Here is a 21,867-nt window from a genome sequence, read left to right as displayed (position 1 = left end):
TTGTGCAATGCCAGTTTTAAATGAACTATAAGAACATTAACACATATGCAGAATCACTGAAATTACACAATTTGTATTTTGTAGCTCATACATGTATACATATTTCCTTCTTACCAAAGGAGTAAAAACACTAAACAAAACTAACTCAAGTGTATTTGATATGTGCACATTCTACCAATACTCTCTACCTTCAACTTAAAGGTAAGGAAGGACTCAAAAGAAAAGGATCTATGCATTACCCTGTCCCTTTCCTCATGTTGTCATTTTTAGCATAAATGGTTGGCTAATATAGGGAAGTAACATAAATAAGAAAGTTTCCTTGGTCATTCTGTTCTGCATTTAAAGCAAGTTGATTTGAATGGAAAGTGTGGTTTTTCAGGGCAGTCACCCTACTTACTCAGTGGTAGTCATGTTGATATGGAACAAGAGTGGGGAATTCTGGGGCTCAGTGAATCTCAAAGCAACCAGCTTCCATAACACGCTTATCTTGTACTTGTTTTGAATCGCACTGCGCTGCCATCTTTGCTTACAAAACACAAGTTCAAAGAGAGAATCGTTACAGATTTCAAGGTGGCTAGCAGAGCATGAAGCCAAACACAGGCCCTTCTGAGTGTTGGTCCCAGTGAGACTACATGGGTTGAAGACCCATGAACCTAGCCCTGAGTTTCCCTGAACCTTACCTATGCTGCTCCACTCAGTTTATAGCTCTGTCCTGACTTTCTGTTATATCACTCCTTTTTCTCCTTTGCTTTCATGAAGTCATAGGAACAGAGGTCTTTCTCCTATCATCTGTCTAATGTTCAAACCAGGACCCTGAATATCATTCTGCATCCTCTCTCTCCCTCAAAGTCCACATTCCATCACCAACCCCTATCAGCTCTCCTGCGGAAGCATCTCTTGAATCCTCACACTTCCCATCTCCACCGCAGCCACCCGGTTCAGCCTGCAACCCTTGCAATGGCTGCCTAATGGATTTCCCTGCTCCGATCTCTCCCTTCTAATGGAATCCCCAGACAGCAGCCAGAGTGAGCTTTCTAAGAATAAAATCTCATCAGGTTACATTCCTGCATAAAACCCTTCGATGGCCCCCAGACTCCTCAAGACCAAAATCAAGGTTTGTTCTTGGCTTACAGACTCCTGGTCTGGCTCCCGCCTGCCCTTGCAGCAATATTTCTCCCTGTTTACTCCTCACTTTTGGTGCTCCAGAAAAGTTGAACAATGTGCACTTCTTTGACTACTTCTTGCTCTTTCCTTCCCTCAGCGACTGGTACTTATTTCTCTCACGCCTCAGTGTAAGTTTCCCTACGGCCATATCTACCACTGCCATCATATCACAAAAAGCTACATCGTAATTACTGATTGGTATCTCTCACTAGATTCTAAGCTCTGAGGGGGCAGAGATCTTGTCTGGATCACTATAGGGTCCCTAGCACACTGAGTGTAGTGACTGTCACATAGTTAGTACTCCATAAAACCGTATCTGAAAGAATAAGCTCTTCCTGGGCCAACTGTGTCTCCGTGTCACAGGCCAGTGAGATAAAAGCTCTCTAGAGAGTGATTGGGTGAGTTGAGCCTGGGGCCAGCCTTTGCTAATTTATTCACATTCCTTGGCAGGCTGCACCTGATTCTTTATGTTCCTGATTCTTTATCCTTCATTGCCTGAGCAAATGTTTAGCAACTTTCCATTTGTCAGCAACAACCCAGGAAGCTGGAGGCCACAGAGAATTACTGACCTGTATGTGACATAAACATTTTTCAGGGACATCCCCTCTGCCCAGCACATACCCTTGTTAGGCCCAATCCAGAATTTTTCCAAGCAGGGTCCACCTAATCTTACGAAGCAATAGAGAGGGAAAAGGAAGTAGGGTAATTTATTGCCATCAAAAATTGTCAGCACTGCACACAGAAGAGTTAATCCAGAATGAAACAGAAAGCATTTGCTCAAAACTGATGTAACACTTTTTTCAAAGCACCTCAAATTGTTGCAAAACCTCTCTGTGTTATTTTTAAAAAAAGAAAAGAAAAACAACAATAACAAATAAAACAACAATAAAAACAGCAGTTTGGAGTTGGGAACAAAGAGTCCCAGATAGTTTCATTTCCAGACCACAGTCACTGCAAAACAATCCTTCAGAAATGCTTTTTAGGTAATAAGCCTATTTATGCGTCTCATTGGGTCTTTGTAACAATGCAAAAGTTCCTTCCATACTAATCCAAATCCTCAGCCTGCGTTTGAAGTTGTCTTTGATCTCAGCCTCTGCCTCTGCCCCCATTGTCGACTTCACATTTGTGGGTCCTGCATCATGCAGGCTCCACTCCTAGGAGGCAGGTCCCCAGGCTCACTCTCGTGAGGTCTTCATGGCTTCTCCCAGGGCATTTCCAGCTGTTATGCATCTCAGATGTTTCTCTCTGGTTTCTGTTATAAAGTTTCTGTTTGTCTCGGGTGTTTTGCAGTTTCCCTACCGTGTCTCTAAAAGAATATTTGGTTTTATTCTTCAGTTTGGGTTTTTTGGTGATTCCTGAATCAAATATTCTTACGTTTCATTAGTTCTTAGCCATCTTCCCTTCAAACATCGCCTCACCCCAATTTCTCTAGTTTCTCTTCTGGAACTCCAACAAGATAGACATGTTAGACTTTTTCATTTTGTCCTCCTTGTCTCCTAAGAACTCTTTCATAATTTCCATCTCTGGGTTCCACCTGGATAATTTCCTAGATTTACCTCCAAGTTCAAAATTTCTTTCTTTAGCAATGTCTAATCTACTGTTAAATCTGTTCATCGAATTTTAAATTTTAATGAATTTTTTTTAATTTCTAAGAAAATGTGCTATTTGTTTTATTTTTTAAATCTGCCTGATTTTGTTCACTTTCTAGATATTATGTTTTCAAAGCCTTGATTTATTTATGCTATTGGTGATTTTAACACACATAGTTTATGGTTTTCTGTGATGGTTCTATAATCTAAGGTTCTGGGAGATCCAGTCCTATTGTTTGATGGATCTCTGGACTCTTGCTTGTGGATTTTCCTGGCGTAGTGTGTGATTTCAGATTGCGAGCTCATCTGCAGCAGGGTTTAACCTGGAGAAACCAGTATGATCAAAGTGTTTGCTTCTAACACGGTATCAGTGGCACAGACCAAATTTTATGTTATTTCTTAGCCTAGGGATTTCTAGGTTGTACAGGAACTATTTATTCAAACCTCAAACCCACTAAAGGCTCATGCCAGTGGTTTTGAATTCTTAAGGGAGACATTTTCCCCTCCTGACCTGGAGTTCTGTTCAAGATAAACAAGCTTTCTTTCCATTTTTTCTCTGCTAGACATTGACTATTTCTGGTCTACGATTGTTTAAAAGATGTTGTCCTTCCCCAGTCTTGGCTGTATGTGGAAGTCTGCGTGCCAACACTCCACCTCCAAGAGGCTCAAGATCTTGTTTCTTCTCCCTGAACAGTATTAAAACCCAGGCCCCTGTGTAAATAAGACCGGCTCTAACACCAGCACCACGCCTCCACCCCCGTGGTTACGGCAAGGACAGCCCATGTGCTTACTTTTCTAGTTTTCAGATCCTTCTCGGTTTCTGACTGCTGGAGATGTTTAGACACTCAGCTTTGTCAGTAACAGGTAGCATTTCTTGTTGGTAAGCACTGTGCACCATGCTAAGTGCTTGGTCATATTAACTCATTTAACTCCCTGATACCCCTTGAGGTAGTGCTAATATTATCAGTCTCACTTTCATATCAGGGAACTGAGGCACAGAGAGGTAAAGTAACTTGCCCGAGGTCTCATGTCTAGCAAGTGAAGAAGATCAGATGGAAACTTAAGACAAATTAACTGCAGAGGCTGTGCCTTTCATCAATACGCTGTACTGCTTTCTTATTTAGGGTATGTAGGTGTTTTTGTAATGGCAAACTCTTTAGACTCCATATTGCAGTTTCACAGGGTTGCTCCCCAAACAACTAAATCAGGAATAAAGAAAGCAAGTGAATAGACGCAAATCCAGGTTCTATCACAGGCACTTCATCTACTTGCTCGAAGTAAGTGACTTACATTTGGGGGAAAGTTTAGTACATTAGAGTCATCAGGGACTTTAGAGATAATCTTTCCAAAGCGTGGTCCGTGGACCGTCTGTATCAGAATTAACCCAAGATACTTCCTTCAAAGGCAGATTTTGAGGTCTAACCCCTAACCTACTGAATCAGAATTCCTGGGGTTGCGCCCAGGAATCTGCCTTTTAAAACAAGCTCTGCATCAGGTTCTCACACTGGAGCCTGAGAACCACCACTTAGCATTTGCGTTTGAGCCTAACCTGAGTCCAAGTTTCTCCTCAAGGTCTGACCATGACAGGCACAGCCAAGCTCCCTTACTTTTCTGTTATGATCAGGTACCACACCCTTAATGCACAGGCGAGGGAGCAAACCCACAAAAGACAGCCCTCTGCTGGGGTCCCATTGCACCTGGGTCCTCCCAGCACACCAAATGCCACCCTATGGTATAATTGACTGGATTGCTGGTCTATCTCCCCATCTAGTCTGTGAAGGTAGAAAATATTCCTCTGTCAGCTTTGTATCCCTGATGTATAACATGGTACCTGATGTGTGGTCATCACTCAGTATTTATTGAATGAATGGATAAATCGAATTGAATTGTTCAAGAGCCACCTGTTAATCAATGATGCTGTGAGGGCTAGAGCCCAGGCTTTAATTATCCCTTTAAATCTTCCAGCCCTGCTATTCTAGCAGTCATTTTTCTCTCATTCTATTAGAGTCAGTGGAATTTCCTTTTCTTTCTTTCGTTTTTTTTTTTTTTTGGCCGAAAGGTAGTCTGAGGTGTGGGGTAGCAACTCATTCCTCCTCACCCCACAGAATACCGTGGTGACACAGGAATTGCTATCCGGGTATCTAACTGGGAGAGGACTGAGGGCAGGAAGGCGGCAGACGATTTAGAAGCTGCGATGGGAGAATTATGTGGAAGCTTTGTGGCCAGACAGTGATTGAAAGGGCACAACAGCCTCCAGACAGAAAGTTCATACTTGCTGGTGCTTGAAGGCAGGGCAGGTGGGCTGAGATACCAGTAGGCTCACCCCGATATCTTATGATCCTTTAACTTGTAGACTTGTCCCCTGTCCCTGCAGTTCCAGTGAACCCTGTGTCACAGCAACTCACCCCAATTTCCTGTCAATACTCCCCACCAACTGGTGTCTCTCCAAGAGATCTCAGCCCACACTCCTTTCTTCTTACCAGCGTTTGCCCCAACAACCCAGTCCCAAGTTTAGCCAGCCTGCTTAGGGTTGCGCTTCTGGGAAGAGGAGAGAGTCTGCCGAAGTCTTCCATTTTGTTTCTGGATGAAACATTTTATTCTAGCTCTTTCTATGTGCCAGGAACTGTGTGTGTTCCTCTGCAGGTTACTGAGAGGAAATGGACTTGGGTCCCACCCTGACCATTGAGATGGGAAGACAGACATTCACACACACTCACCACACCCCTTGCCAGGTCATCATTCAGGGGACGGTTTCTGACCTCATGTCTCCTTTGATGTCTCTCTGCAGGTGCCATATCTTGGGTGGCATTGTTTTAGTGCTCATGGGGCCTACGTGAAAAAGAACACTGAGGCTCCAGCAGTGACATAAATGCTTCACGGCCCTGGAATCCATGGTCTCCCCACAAAGCTTCCCCACACAGGAATCCAGAAACAGCATCAATGCTCCCCCCTCCCTCACACTACCTCACAGCGCTCCTGCTGTGACTCTGCAGTTTCTCCATCTCCCTGTGTTACAACTCTGACTCACACCGGACTGTATGGCTAAGGTTTTGCTCATCTGGAAGCGTCTGTGATGCTCTTGCAGGGGTGTGCTCAGCAGTTATCAATCATCCTGCCTCCCACCCCCACAAAATTTCCATGGCCTTAAGGAAACTGCTGAGTCCCAGTACACTAAGATATCAAACACCAAGTGACCTGCTTAGCTGTTTCCTGTCCTCTGTCCATGGATACTCATGTTTAGTTGTTTGTTTGCTCAAACGTATTTATTTAAGACAAAAGGAAATATACTGGCTCAGGTGTAAGGTGAAAACTCTGGGCATTTTGCAGGGACATTCATTATTTCCCTAGGCCCTGATTTCTCGCGTTTCATCTCTCAGCTCTGCTAACTTGGTTGGTAGCATCTCAGACCTGTCTCCCCGGGGGTGGCAAGACGGCCATAGCAGTCCAGACTCCCACTTCACCTCCATTCCAGTTCCAACGGAAGTGCCAGGACTGGTTCTCATTGGCTCTAACTGGTTGGGACTGGGTCATATGACCACCCCTGAACTGTTACTGTTGTCAGGCGGATGCGATGCACCCATTGGTGAGACCGGAGCTGCCTGCTACTCCCTCCTGTGGGTGGATTCAATTCCACCAGGACCACACAGACTGAAAGCAAGATGGGAGTTGAGAAAATGAAACTGAGGACCAAAAATATCAAATGTCTGTAACAACTAACAGTTTGAGCACTATAAACACTTCACATGCATTATTTTATTTAGCACCTAAGGTTATTTAATGACAAGAAAATCCAAGTTTTACCCCAAACGGTGAAGAAGGTGTGAGCACCCAGGTCTCCCTGATTTCAGCCATTTTCCCTTAAAGCACTCCATCCTACAAACCACTAAATCTTGAAACTGTCATCTTCTTCTACTTCTCTTTCTCCTTATTTCCCACATCCAATTGTCACCAGGTCCTATGGTTTCTACCCCTCATCCATACACACACACAGTCTCGACTCCATCTGTCTTTGCTGCCATCTTGCTGCCCCGTCCTAGGTGGCCAACATCACCTTTCTCCCAAATAACGACAATAGTTGCCTAAGGGATCCTGGAGTATACAGACCACAATACCCCACATTAATAGACTCAGACTAGACACAGCTCACAGATCTGCTTCATTTAAGCATGGTTTTTCTGAGCCAGCATTTTAAACTTGGTAAATTCTACATTCCCAAAACATACGATTATTTCCAGTTTCTCTTGTAAAACTGGAAGATCTGACAATATTAAGCATGCATCTCCCCACTCCGATAATGAATACAACCGCAGAGCTGCTGCCTGTCTTAGAAGGAGCATCCATGCTTTGGTTTGCCAGTGTTCTTTACCTGTCCTTGTTGTTGTCTTTAAGTAAAAATTAAGTATTTGAAGAAGTACTATATCCACAGGTTTAAAAGTCAGAAGGTACAAAAGGGGGTACAGTGAACAGTCTCCTTTCAATTCTTATCTCACAACCAAACAGATCCCCTCTCTTGTAGCCTTTCAGAGAGATTCTGTACATTAACAACCAAGCACACACACACACTCTTTTTTCCTTTTCTTTACAAAAATGATAATACACTAAACTCCCTGTTCTTTCACTTGCTGTGTTTTCTTAACAATGTCTCTTGGAGATTAGTTCGCGTCTGTACAAAAAAAAGCTTCCTTGTTGATTTATTTCTTCCTTCCTTCCTTCCTTCCTTCCTTCCTTCCTTCCTTCCTTCCTTGCTTTCTTTTTACAGCTGGATAGAATTCCATCATATGAATATACCATAGTGTATTTAATCAATACCCTATGATGGACTTTTGGGATACAGTAGTTCCCTGTTATTCACAGGAGATATGTTCCAAGACCCCCAGTGGATGCCTGATGCTTTGGATAGTACAGAACCCTACATATACTATGCTTATTCCTATATATACATACCTATAATAGCTTAATGTATAAATTAGGCACAGTAAGAGATTAACAACAATAACTAAAAATAAAATAGAACCATTAGAATAATATACTATAATAGAAGTTAGGTGAGTAGCATCGTTAAGTAAAATAAGGGTGACTGAACATAAGCACTGAGATAGAATGACAGTCGATCTGATAACCGAGAGGGACCCTAATTGACTAACAGGCAGGGTGTGTCTACGGCGTGGACACTCTGGACAAAGGGATGATTCATGTCCCAGCATGAGAGCTCATCACACTACTCAGAACAGCATGAAATTTAAAACTTATGAACTGTTTATTTCTGGAACTTTCCATTTAATTTTTTTGGACCACAGTTGACCTTGGGTAACTGACACCATGGAAAGCAAAAGCGAAGATAAAGGGAGACTAGTGTATTTATTTCTAATCATTTACTGTTATAAACATTACTATAAGAAATAATTGCATACCGGTGCTATTTCACATATAAATAAGAATAAATTCTAGTAGTAGAATTGCAAGGTCAAAGAGTATACATTAAAATGAAGCTTTGAACTGCAAGGGACAAAACGTGGTATCAGCAAGATTAAAGACGGCTCTTGCTACGCGACATGGACTGACCCATACTGATGTCTCGCATCCATCTCTTCCACCAGAGAATAAGTTCCAGGAAGGCAAGAATCTGTCTTATTGATCACTGCCTCCTTGATGTCTAGCACCTGCCTAAAACATACAGTGTCAATAAACAGTCTCAAGAGGAAGGGAGAGAGGAAGGAAGGGCTATTTTAAATAGAGGCTAGTTCTCGGGTACGATGACCTTGGAGAGGTCCTGTTCACTCAAAGGTCCTGATTCCATGACCTAATAGAATAAGAACTTGTCAGGCCATCTGAAAATTCTCCAAAGTACACTAAAGGGAAAATAAGAGTAAGGCAACACCAAGGTCAGGCCATAGGAGAGTAAGGGAGCTTCCTTCTGAGACAAGGAGCAGTATCAGATGCTACTCTCCTAGTTGGACGGAGTGGGAACAATATTGCAGAAGCTAGCCTCTCTCTATTCCAGGAAGGGAAAAGTTGAGCTGGAGATCGAAAGATGGTCCATCAGGGGAAAAGATAATCAACCCTCTGGCCTCGTTTTAGTTTTAACTAGATCCACATTTGCTCTCCAGCTTGGCAGAATGATGTTGACAAATGCCTTTCCTTTTCATCCAGATATTCCCCAGATGGCTTCAGGAGTCCCTGAATAGTATGTTTTGGCACAAATTTACCCATAGGATCTTCAAGAGGTCTTATCCCTAAGCAAATTCAATAAAACAAATTGAATAGTAGCTAGAATTTTCTCCAAACCCAACACTGAAGCCTGATACACTTTTTAAAAATGGAAGCCATCAGTACATCCTCAGTAAAATTTGTTGAATCAATGAATGCATGAAGACAGAGTGCTGGAGGTGTAGGAAGATTCAACTAAGGGTCTGAGAACTTCTTCCCTCCCAATTCAATAAAACCAAGTTTGGGAGGAGGAAGGAGAAAAAGAAGGACTAAGGGGAAAGGGATAGAGGAGAGATGCTTCTGACTGGAAGGAAGAGGCTGACCCTGGACATGAACCAGGAGAGCAGTGAGGAAGAAACTGTCCGTGCTCTGGGTGAGAGACAGACAGACATATCAAGGAGAGGAGAGGAAAAGAGAGGAGAGGCGGGAAGGTGAGGGAAAGGGAGAGGGGAGTTAGGGACACATAAAGACCTGCGAGGCCACTAGGGCACTGCCCTCAGCCCCTGCTACACCCCCCTGAACATTCCTCACGGAAAAGGCAGGTCTTCCTAGAGGAAGCCCACAAGAGCCCAGAGGAGGCTGCCTCCTGGGAGGTTATGGGAACGGGGGCTGCGGGCAGGCCGACTGCAGAGGCGTTTCGGCAACGGTTTGCCCTGGTATGTGAAACATTTTTCCTGCTTGGATAGTTGGCAAACATTTTAGAGGCAAAATGGAATTTATTAACAGAAAATATTTGTCAAGGATTGCTTCCTCTCCCCTCCCTCTGTTCTTTTCTTCCTTTCCTTTCTTCTCCCCCCTTTTTAAATCTTCCTTTTCCCAGGGTGGAGAACTTCATCAACAAGGTTCTTTCATCTTCTTTTGTGGTTTGGATCTTTAAGCCTGGCTTGAAAGGAGAGGGAGATGGCTTTAGGGGAAATGCTCGGCCCTCTGCCCATAGGAGGGCTTCCTTCTTTACACGCAGGTGTCAACTTTCTCTCCTGGCAAAGCCTGGGCTGATACGGAATTGTCTTTCCAGAAGAGTTCCTTCTCTTCACGCTGGCAGGGGTTTAGAGCCTTAAAGACCTGGGTCTGAATCTATAATAACTCGTAGTAGTGTGGCTTCCATCTTTTTCAGCCTCCATTTCCTTAGGAGTAGAATGAGGTGGGAATAATACTTATCTCTTGCCATTGGTGTGAGGGTGAAATAAGAAGTGTATGTTAAGTGTCTGCTACAAGATCTGGCTCAGAGTAAAACCTCAATGAATGTTAGTTCTGTTCCTTCTCATACAGGACAGAGACCCTGGTGGTAACCTGCTCACAGGGTTACTAAACAAAGGTTCAGAATCTGGTGGCTTTGGGGATCAGTTAGTAAAGGAGAGGTAAGACCTCGCCTTCATAAAACCTACACTTAACCAGAGGCAGCAAAAATAGATAATGTTTAGTAAGCGTTTACTAAAGACCAAGTGTTCTAAACACTTTACCGGTGTTATTTAACCCACACACTATCCTACTATTATCACACAGCTCACACTCACAGAGTGGCTGAACCAGCCTTTGAACCCAACCATCTGGTTCCCCAACCATGACAAATGTCCCGTGGCTGCAGCAATGAAACGGAAACACAGAGTCATATTCTAGAAATTGAATGGGCTGGAGGGATCCGCTTTCCCAGACCTGTTTTGCAGAATATCAGGTCAGTGTCCTGCCACCAGGAAAGAGGGGCATGGTCAGATCTGCTGGTTGCCAGCCTCACTGCCCGTGAGAACCATAGGTCTTAATTTCAATTCCCCAATGGGAATGCAGCCCAGCCAAAAAACCAAACAACATTTTCTGAGCACCTTTGATGGGTGTGGGCCCTGCGGGAGGCATCAGGGAGTGCATACGCCATGGGCGGCGAGGCCTGAGGGTGCAGGGCCCTTCACTGTGGAACAGGGAGTAGGCTTTGTTGGCCATGTTAAGCTCATCTCTGCTGAATTGGAACATGGCAACTGCAGAAACACGACTCCAGAAACCATTGTTAGGCTCTGTACGGAGATGCAGAGGAAGAGGGGCCTGTGGCTGTGTCTCTTGAGGGTTTCAGAAAAGACTTATTTGCAACGACCCTGAGAAACCATGGGCTGCATTCCATTTTTTCCCATCTAGGCAGAGCCCAGCCATACCTGTACACATGGGTACAGCCATAGCAGTTCTTAAAATATTGAAAACCATCTGCACGACTTGGTGAGGTGCCACTACCCCAAACCCCACCAGGGCCCCTGGCCGCTGCACTCTCTCCTGGCTCCTCCAGACCTCTCCCAGCCCAGCAACTAAAGAGAGCCTGGGGAACAGGGTCCTGCTCTTGCCCTCAGTTGGCTATCTGTTAAGCTTGATCTAGGACAAAAGTCATTCTTACTGTTTGTAAATACTTTGAATGTCACCCCCAGGTGAAGCTACCCAAATGAAATGAGGCATCTAAACAGAGCCACATGGGGTCCATCTGGATGTCACACACACCCCTCCCCTCCTCGCCAGGAGAAATCCTGCAGAGGAAATCTGAAGGGGTAAGAGATGCAATCCAGTGGCCAGGAGAGTGAGGGTTTGGACTTCAGCTCTGATTAAGGGGCAATCCTCCTGCAGCATGCTGGGGTTTAAACACAGGGCTCGGGCGCCTTGCACAGCCTTCTGCCCTCGGCTGCCCTCTGGCCCCTCCCCAGACAGACTCAGAGGGCAGACCTAGCAGCCAGCGGCCACATTATTAATACTCCTTGATCTGCTGGACTCCCTGTGGTTTCCCTGCCAGCGGAGCAGCCCTCCCCTCGTTGCATAGGCTCAGGGCTTATGCTCCTAGACAACACGTGCTGGAAGAATGCAGGTCAGAACAGCCACAGAGGGCTCCCAGCAACCCATGAAATGCTCTGCCTGCCAGGGTCCTCCAAAGGTCATCCAGGCATGATTGAGAACAGGAGGCTTTCACTGGGATCCAGACATTTTGCAGTGACTTCCAGGAGATGGTGTCGCATATCTTGTGACAGTTGGAAAAGGGTTTCTTAGTCCTCATATAAGTCCCTCCCATTCAAGGGAGAAAGAGCATGTTGGGACAGGGTGGGAGGGCGGGGTGGGAGCTACACACCCATACACCTCCCCCTATATTACTGTGGAGAGGCAGGGGCCCGATGGCAGCTCATTTCACTGGCTCTGGAGCCAGACCATCGTGGGTGCACATCTGGGCTCTCCCCCGACCAGCTGTCTCACTCTGGACAGGTCATCTAACCTCTCAGAGCCCAGTTTCCTCATCTACACAATGGTAATAATAATAACTTAGGGTCCTTGTAAGGATTAAATGAGGTAATGAATGTATTGTTCGTTCCCTCTCTCCTTCATCATATTAAGTTGGGCAAGAAAACAAAAACCATCTCCCTAGGCATTCCAATATTCATAAAGTTTAGGCATGTATTTCTGCCTGCTCCATTCTTTCTACCATATCTTTACCTGGTCTATGCTCCCTGGGTTTTCCCATCTCCGGTCCTCCCCGATAAAAGAATAACAGAGTGAGAGATGCCCAGTCAGTCAGGAGATGGTTCCTAAGCCAAGCAGACATTTCAGAAGGAATGGTTTCTGCCAGTCCGTACTCCGTATCAGGATCCTCCCACATGGTCAGTGTTTAACCTGGAACTTTCCCTTCTAGGAATCAAAGTGAAAACATTCGAAGATTTAAAGGTTTAAAGACTTGAAGATTTATAGGCAAGGATAGGTGACGTGTGTGTGTGTGTGTGTGTGTGTGTGTGTGTGTCTGCGTACTTGACACATATTTATTTGACATTTAAGTTGTGATATCTATGATGTGTCCAGTAAATTATGCTAAACAAATTAAATAATTTGTTTATTTATGCTAGCACACTATCAAGCCATTAAAAATTAGGTTTGAGAAAATACTGAGAAGGAGAGACTCTTAAGATATAAAGTACAGTGAAAAGTCGAGACGCAGAACTGTGTTTATGGCATGATCTCAAATATCCAATAGAAGGGGAATTCTGGTCAGTCGTGAGTGTTGGAATTGGAAGTGAGTTTTATTTTCTTCATTACAAAAGTAATCCATGTTCACTGTAGAAAATTTGAAATATGCAGAATAGTATAACCAGAAAAGGCTGATTTTGATTTTAAAATCTCTTAAAAGAATGGTTGGTTTCCAATCAACCCACCAAAAACATGAGCAGTCAAAATGATCAGCTTCTCCACTCGCTGCTATCACCTCCAATGTTTGTAACACTACCCTTGGTACGTACCTACACACACACACACACACACGCATGCGTGCACACACACAAAGCACACCCCGAGATGTCACCAAGCCACAAGGTCAAGTCCCTTGGGGGACTTGCAGGAGCCTGAGGTGAGAAGAAGATGCCTGCTGGAAGGAGAAAGGAGAAAAATCAAGGAGGTGGGGGGAGGAGATTGTGATGGAGATGTGAAGGGGCTTCTAGAAATAAAATTCCTACTAACGTCACCTTCACTCAGAGAGATAAGCTGGGAGTCTTTGCCAGAGGCAGAATTTTCTACAGGATGATTGGAGCTGCCGGTGCTTTAAGAACAAGACAAGCGGCTGTCTGGGAGGACTTGTTGGCTTACCCCACAGCACCAGGTAGTCCTATTGCCCGATAACAAACAGCCCTGCGACTTGGTCACTTACTGCGCGCACGTACCTGCGGTTGGGCAGGCTGGGGGGGGGGGGTAAGGGGCGTCTCCGTCCAGCGCGCTGTCAGCTGGGAATCCTGGACCGAGGGCTTCAGGATGGCGCCCTCACACGGGTGATGGGCACTCAGCCCTTTCCTCTCCACCGGCTGCTCTGGCTTCCTCTCTGCCGGCCTGGTGGCTGGGTTCCAAGAGCAAGCACCCCAAGAGACAGGGAGTGGAAGTACCAGTATCTGAGGGCCTGGGCGCAGACATTGGCACAGCCCTTGGTCTATTGTATTCACCTGTCAAACAGTCACAAGGGAGTCACAAGGGGAGGGGAGACATGACACCTCTCAAGAGGAGGAGGGTCAAAGAGTTTGGGGGCGATGTTTCAAAACTGCCACAGGGGGGCACAGACAAGGTCACTTCTTGGGGGCTCCTCCAGGCCAAGCTGGTCGCAGCGTCGCGGCCCTCGTGAGGCGGGATGGAATGAGAAGTATGTGGTGGTGAGCAACCTCAGGCCCTATCCATGAAGCCGCAGCCTGCTCTGGCCTGGGAAAGGAAAGGCCGGCTGCTCTCAGTTCTGCCCACCACCCCAGCCCCACAGCTGGACAGTCCAGACTCCAGCTCTCCTCCCACCACCCGCTCTGTCTGAGGACTCGGAACAACCTGCTATGCCTGATGGTCCCCAGGGCCCACGTGAGTAAGTGGAACGTGCTGTGACTTTTCAGAGCCAGCTCTAGAAACCAGAGGATGTCAGGGACCACTCGGAGGTCCTGCTCAGAGGTTCCCGGCAGGAGACTCAGGCCACTTTCTCTCCGTGGGAATGCTGAAGGGACTGAGGAATGATGAGGGGGAGGAGGGGCTAGTAACACTTTGTCCAATCAGTGTGCAGCCCTGTGGGACTGGTCCTCTCATGGGACTTTAACTCCCATAGCCTCTGACAAGGGTCCCCACCAGTGGAGTCCAGCCCCTCATACTCAGAGGACACCGAGCAGGGAAGAGGCTGGCCTGAGAGAGTGGGGATTAGAACCCAGTTCTCCTGGTCCCAAGCCAGTGCCCCTTCCACCAGCCCATCTCTTAACGGCACGTTCATGAGTGAGGTACTTACACACACAAGCTCATCTTTGATGAGAAAATATTTTCAGCCCAGCTCCTCCGCCAGAACCCCCCAATAGCGCATCTAAACATTTCCTCTAAAGAAGCCAGTAGCTGAGGAGAGAGCTGCAAAGACAAGGTCACCTGGTCCCACTCCCAACTCAGCATCCCTACCCACCCCCACCAAAAGTGAAACTTCTCCAAAGTCACCAGTGCCATCTTTTGTAAAGGTGGGAATTGTACTTCCTGTGACATGACACAGCCAAGGCTGATATGCCATAACAATACTCTTCCAAGGAACTGCTCTTAGGTGAGAACGATGATGCGGGAAGCTTATATGTTTATAGGGAGGCCACTTGTGCCCCCTCCTCACACACCCCATGTTCCCCACGCCCAGGGTGAGAAGCACAGCTCCTGAGCGGGGGGAGTTGCTAGCTCACCTGAATATTGTGCCAGCCAGTGGGAGGAGGATTGGCACCTGAATCCAGGGGCTGGGCACAGGAGCCTGGAGTGTTAGAGTTCTATGACCATATAGCTCATCCCCCAGGCCACCCCATGAGGCTGTGCAAGTTGTAACCTGCCTCAGGGCACCCAGATGAAGGGGCCAGTGAAGGTGAAATTTGGCCTGGGACTGACTTGCCCGGACCCTGTGCCCCTCACCCATCCCCACTGGCAAGCAGAATCCATTCTGGTTTGCAATCATTTAACAAATATGTATTATTGACTGCCCTTCGTATCCACAGCTTCCGTATCCACGGCTTCCGTATCCACGGCTTCGTATCCTATCTGTGGATGCAAACAACCTCAGATGGAAACTATTTGGAAAGAAATGTTACATTGTCGCTAACATGTACCATGTAGTTAGGTTGCTTCTGTGCTGAACATGTACAGACTTTTTCCCCTTGTCATTATTCCCCAAACGACACAATATACCAACTATTTCCATAGCAGTTACACTGTATTAAGTATTACAAGCGATCTAGACATGACTTATGGGACGGTGTGCATAGGTTATAAGCAAATACGACTCCATTTTATATACAGGACTGGAGCATGTGTGGATTTTGGTAACTGCGGGGGATCCTAGAACCAGTCCCCCAGACACCGAGGGACAACTGTACAGTATGTGCCTGGAACTGTTATAGACACTGGAATAAAGTGAAAAACCAGGCAAACAAAACCCCTGCCCTGTGAAGCTGCTGATCTCCTGGAGGAGACAATATAATGTCAGGGGATGGTGAATGCTGTCAAGGCCAGTAACGTGGAGAAGGGATGGAGAGTGTGAGAGGGCTGTTTTAGACACCCTGGTCTGGGAAGAGCTCTCTGGGGACATGATATCTGAGCAGAGACCGGAATGGAGTAAAGGAACCACTAGGAGATGGGGCGACAGCAAGACCCAAGCCAAGGAGGTGTCCCTAAGTGGGAGGGCCTTGGTGTTTCAGTAAAGGGAAGAAATGTAGGAAATGAACCCCGAGAAATAAACAAGGGCTCCGGTTATCTCTACACTGGTGTAGAACCTAAAAGGAAGAAGGTGGGCTTGGCATTTGTTCAGTACTGACAATGAGCCAGACACCTGCCTTATTCAGCTCTCAAAACCATCCTAGATGGGCACACACAGGCTCAGAAAAGCTACTGGATTATACAATATTTAGTGGTGAAATTGGGACTTGAACTCAGGAACACGTGATTTCACAACCCATTCTGTTTCTACTGTGGCATGTCACCTTCTGCAAAACACGTTTTTTCTCTTAGAGAACTGAGGCACTTTTATCTAAGCAGTTACTGTACGGCCTGTTGTCTGAGCATTAGACAAAACCATGGCAAATGGCTGCCCTCTGGGCGTCAGCCTTGACAAGTGCAGACAGCAGAGCCTGGCCCTAACCTGGGACTGACCCCTCACCTCCACCTTCTTCCCAAGGCTCTGGAAGGGCTGAGGGCTGTGTGGCCATGAGACACCCAGAGTCCAGGACAGAGAGAAATGGGGCTGCGTGGCAGGAGGTGTCTACAACCTCACCTCCTCCAGGTCTGGGCCTTTGAGTCTCTTTCTTGGAACCAAAGGAAGACTGAGAAGGCAAATGAAAAGATGCCCAGAGGCAGAGCAGAGAGCACGGTGCCACTTTTAGAAGTTCAGCGAGTTCTGTGTTAATTCTGTGGTAATGCCCTCAGAAACCTTTGTTTTTTAGTGAAGGTCCTCGAGAATCAAGGTCAAGAAACCACCCAGTGACTGAGATGGAATTAATCAGCCATATCCTCTCTCTTCTCCCTAACATGGAAGGACCAAAGGACAAACTAGAATAGTACAGGGGCTAGCTAGGTAGAGCCCAGGGCTGACCCATTTAACCAGAAGGTTCCACCATGGTGGGCAGAAAGGGCAGGGTACGGCCAACTGGCTTTAACTCAGCTTAAATCCCAAAGCACCAGGCCTGTATTCATGCTGCCCGGATATGAAAAAGGATTTGGGGTGTTGGTTGTTGCTTAGGACAAAATTGCTCCCCTTCCAGTTCTGAAAATCCAAGATGTATTTTCCATTTACTTAACAGAGAAAAACTTCTACCAAGTTTCCTTTTAGTTCTCCTCCATCCCCTTTTCTTTCTTTCTGTTTTTATTTCCTAATCTGTGTTTGAGTGTTGACACTCTCATGCTCTCCCCACCCCCCCTCCCCTTTCCGTCATAATCCAGTGCAAATAAATGTTTTTCTTTGGGGCTCAAGAGGGAATTTCTGACATCTGGGAACCTGGCCGAGGTATATGTATTTATAATACCTGAGTGCCATCTCAAGAATTCGCTTCATCACTCTGGTTCTTTGATTATCATCTAATCAGATGCAAGGGCAGAAACACTTTCTACCGTGGCACCAGCCCCGACAGAGATGTACTACCAGCTGCCACAGCCTCTGCCCCGGTTGTGCAGCTCAGAGACACCATCAGTCATCTTCTTACCAAGCAAAAATTTTAGAAGCACCATGTTTCCAGAAAAATAAATAGGACGCTCTAAAATAGACATCAATCATAACATTTGCTCTTAGCTTCTTTGAAAAAAAGAAAGAAATGAGCATTGGAATAGATCAATCTGGGATTCACGCTTTCAGAATGGGATTAAAAAAACACACAGATGAGTCCGAGGCTGGCAATGATGCAAACACATCAGCTTCATGTGTCGAATTGCTTTTCTGATTCGATGTATTTATGAGCGCCCTACGGCCCGCCTCAGAACAGAGACATGGAGTAGTGAGAGACGCTTTGTTATCAGGCAACCCTGGTTTCCAATCCTCACTCTGCCACTTACCAGCTGTGCATATAAAAATACTTTTCTGAGCGTCAGTTTCCTCATCTATAAAATAGAGAAAAAAAATATCCAGCTGCTAGGCTTGAAAGGATTCAGTGAGATAATGTCTTAGAGCCCTTGATAAATGGTAATTTCCCTCATTTCCACATCATTGCCTTGGGTGCAGGAGAGAGATGATTCACACAGGTATTACCACACCCTAACCATCAGGAAGATTACAACCTTGTTGAACAGACAACACTTAGTAATACATAATAAACTGCCACATTGGTGCCAGGCTGGAAATAATCCACACACAAATAGTAAGGGCGTAAGGGGACTGGCTTGGCTGGGGACACTTCACAGAGGAGATGGGCCTTGAAGGACCGGTAGCTTGGTATTCCAAGGCTGGTATTCCAGGCCCAGGTGTGGAGGGAGAAGTCAGCCTGACATGCTGCGGGAGAGGAGGCAGGCAAGACGAGGCTGCTGAGAGAGCAGAAGCCCCCGATGCCCCTGGATATGGCGGGGGCGGCGGTGGGATGGTGCAGGGGCGTGGTGTGGAGACGGTGGGAAGCCGGGGAGAGGCAGGTGGGCATGACTTCATCAGAAATGGGGTTAATTGTAGGTTCTCATAGCATGAGGTCAGAGTTTTAAGGAATGAAATGCTAAAGGTCATGCAGGAGGAGGGAGTGGGAGAATCAACAAAGTGGGGGAAGGGAGGTCCACCGATGGCTTGGACATGGGGGGTGGAAGGGAGGAGTCAGGGATGGCTCCTGGTTTGGGTCAGGAGGGCCAGGGAAGTGAACGCTGGAGACTGAGAAGTTAAAATGGGGGGGGGGGGGCAGAGAAGAAGGCCATTTGGTCCATTTTGGACAAGTTTACGTGAGACGACTGAACAGAGCCCTCTGGGTAGATGTCTCAGGGAGCGCACACCTCTCGAGGGCGGAGCCTGGTGCCACTTCTATTTCGCTCTTTCTCCCACTTCCTCTCACTTTATTCCAGCATCATGTTTCCTAAAAACCTTCACTGTTTGTATAACTGGGTCTGCCTGGAGGCAGGAAGTCATGCAAACTGCGCAGAGGAAGCCAGATGCTTGCTTAGTACCTGTGCTTCTTAAGTCTTAGTTGAGTCCCTGAAATATTAGGTTGGTGCAAAAGTAACTGCGATTTAAAAGGCTAAAAATAATGGCAAAAACCGCAATTACTTTTGTATCAACCTAAGTCAGCTCGTGGTCCCCCAAATGTGGTGTTCAGACTCCCTCATCTTTTTGCAGAAGAAAATGAAGAGTTTCTGGAAAAGGACCTGACTCCACATCAGGCAAAGTCTCACATCTCAGGTACAGTGGACGCCTCAGAGAACCTTTGAATGCCCAGGTTACTTGGGGGTGTTCTTTATATGCTTAGTGATATCCTTCCCTGATCACGCCTATGCCAAATATCTCCTCCCAGTTGGTACCTTGCCATTTCTCTTTCCTGAATGCACCCCTGTATGTACCCCTGTATGAATGGTCAGAGGCACCTGGGATGGAGCCTCTTGCCCACGCAGTCTGCCTCTGGCGAAGCCCACCGTGACCTACTGCAGTTGACCATGGCTCCGGCTGGCAGAGCTGTGTGGGGTTCTGGGCACCGGAAAAGCCAGCAAGCCCAGAGGCAGCCAGCATCAGGGATCAGGGAAGGAAGGCAGCTCCAGATGGAAGCAGCAGTGTGTGAAGATGCTTGACTGCAGGCCAGCCCCCGGGTGGGGGGAGAGGTGCGGGGGCTTGGAATGCCCTAAAAGGTTCCAGACCAGTGGAGAAGGGCTGCTAGGAAAGGCTGAGAGCATCGGCGTGCAGACCTAAAGGAACGTCTGGTATTCAGCACGTGTTCGTAAGATTTGGGGAATGACAGAGTCCCCAGGATTGATCACCCTCACCCCAAAATTCCCATGTCCACCCTCCAGCCTCCTGCCATGATTACCAAAGCAGTGTTTCTTGAACAGAGATGGAAATCTGCCATAGTTCTTGGGGGCCATTCATTCAAGATCCCCTAATGCCTCTATTGCCATCTGTGCAATGTTGAAAAGGATGGTAAATCCAACTTCAGATTTTTCTAGATGACTAGAAGGGAAAAGGTAAAGTGCAATGAAATGGATCAACGTCAGAGAACAGAGAGAACTCCTCAGCAGTCCGAGAGGGTGTAAGGTACAGACCACACACTCAGAGTGAGTTTTAGTGTCCTTTTGTGGAAGAGACAACCACACTGGGCCTCGGTTTCCCCATCTATGAAATAGGGAGACCATTCTCAGCCTTGCCTTATTGATATCACAGAGAGTAAAGCCCATATGAGATGCCGAAGACCTTGACATGTCGAAAGGGCCTTCCTCCCTAGATCATCTTCCAGAAGCACGAGATGGGTAAATGGAGCCAGAGCTACCTGTAACGTGCTACCAGCCTGTGTTTACCCTTTCGGCTGACAACACTTCGCCTGCTTTCAGATAATAACCTACTTTCCTCCCACCAAGGGACCTGGCGACTCCCAAGACGTGGTGATGCCAACCGCTCCAACACCAGCCTCCACTGAATCTCCCAGGTAGCAGGTGCAGGCTCCTCCTGGAGGCAGGGACCAGCCATGTGCCCAAACGGAGGTGAAGAGAGAACGCTGAGGTCTGGCGTAGGGGCAGGGAAGCCTAAAGCCCCTTCTCAACCTGCAGGTTTCAGTGCAGCCCTAGAGGAACCCTGGAGTCTCAATGAGGTGTCTCAGTGGGGGATGGGGGGTAGGCCTGAACTAGTTTGGGGTCTCCAACCCCTGTCTCAACTGCAGCAGCTCTGATGTTTAAAAATAAATAAATAAATAAATAAATAAATAAATACACATATATATATATTTCTGTATATATTCTGTATATGCTTTTGTGTGCAAAAGTGGTTTTGAGGGTTTAATAATGTTTATGAAACTGTACTAATATATTTTATAGATAAAGAAATTAAAGCCTAGAGAAGAAAGATTGACTGTACTCAATATTTCTTTAGAATCAGACACCAAATTCCACAGAATTCTACCGGGAAAAGTGCCCACGCTGCTGACCCCAAACTGATGTAATATGCACATAAGTCCCATCTATCCTTATATGCTTTTTATGTCTTTCTTCAGCTCTCCCCATTCCTTCAATTCCTAAGTACTCCTGGGATAGGCAGAGATGCTACTTAGGAAAATGTCCCCTTTGTATCCTCTGTCTAGGAGACTGCAGACCCTCCCCTCAGCTCTGTTTTGTGCACTCCCATCATTAACACTCTGTAATTGGTACATCTAGATCAGGGGCATCCAAACTTTTTCAACGTTTTTCACCAAGGGCCATATGCGGTAAAATACACAAACAGCCGGGCCACTCACTCGAGGTGAAGTACGTATTGCCTCACCAGGTTTATTTAAGTAAACTAAATATATTTTTGGAATTTGCTGTGGGCCAATTAACAATGGATCGCGGGCCGTGGTTTGGACACCCCTGCTCTAGACGATGAGCACCTTCAGGGCAGGGACCAGTTCTAATTCCATAAACCTGTGTAGACTCCATGTTAAGCACAGTGCCAATAACTCAGAAGGAGCTCAATAGATGGTTATAAAGAGGGAGGGAGGGAGGAAGGAAGGTACTTCTGCACAGGCATGATCTCCTGGTTTCTCTTCTCTAAGTAAGCTAACCCCCCATCCCCCGCCCCGAGTTTGTTTTTTTTTGGGTTACAGAGGGCGAATACTGTAAATTCTCTCTAAGGGGAAAGCTGGGCAGATGTACTTGGGAACATTAAAAAAAAACTAGGTTGGCATTGGAGAGGAAACAGCCAATATATTTAGCTACCCATGGCATGCCAAGGCCTTATTGAGACAGAAATAAGCACTGTAGGAGGAATCTCAATTAAATATTTTTCTAAGCAGTCAGTTCTGGG

The 21,867-nt window shown here is 46.5% G+C and overlaps 1 long non-coding RNA gene across 1 annotated transcript in view; it reads left to right on the top strand.

Annotated features, from left to right (window-relative positions):
• LOC109445076 (uncharacterized) overlaps window positions 1-20,805 on the top strand; it is a 31,388-nt gene extending 10,583 nt beyond the window's left edge. Inside the window, exons 3-4 of the long non-coding RNA XR_012489690.1 lie at window positions 19,225-19,287; window positions 20,451-20,805. This is a non-coding gene — a long non-coding RNA (uncharacterized LOC109445076). The remainder of the gene's footprint in view (window positions 1-19,224; window positions 19,288-20,450) is intronic.
• The last annotated feature ends 1,062 nt before the right edge of the window (window positions 20,806-21,867 follow it).

This window comes from Rhinolophus sinicus, linkage group LG01 (genome assembly GCF_036562045.2).
Source record: "Rhinolophus sinicus isolate RSC01 linkage group LG01, ASM3656204v1, whole genome shotgun sequence".
NCBI lineage: Eukaryota > Metazoa > Chordata > Mammalia > Chiroptera > Rhinolophidae > Rhinolophus > Rhinolophus sinicus.
This window is presented reverse-complemented; position numbering and strand designations above follow the sequence as displayed.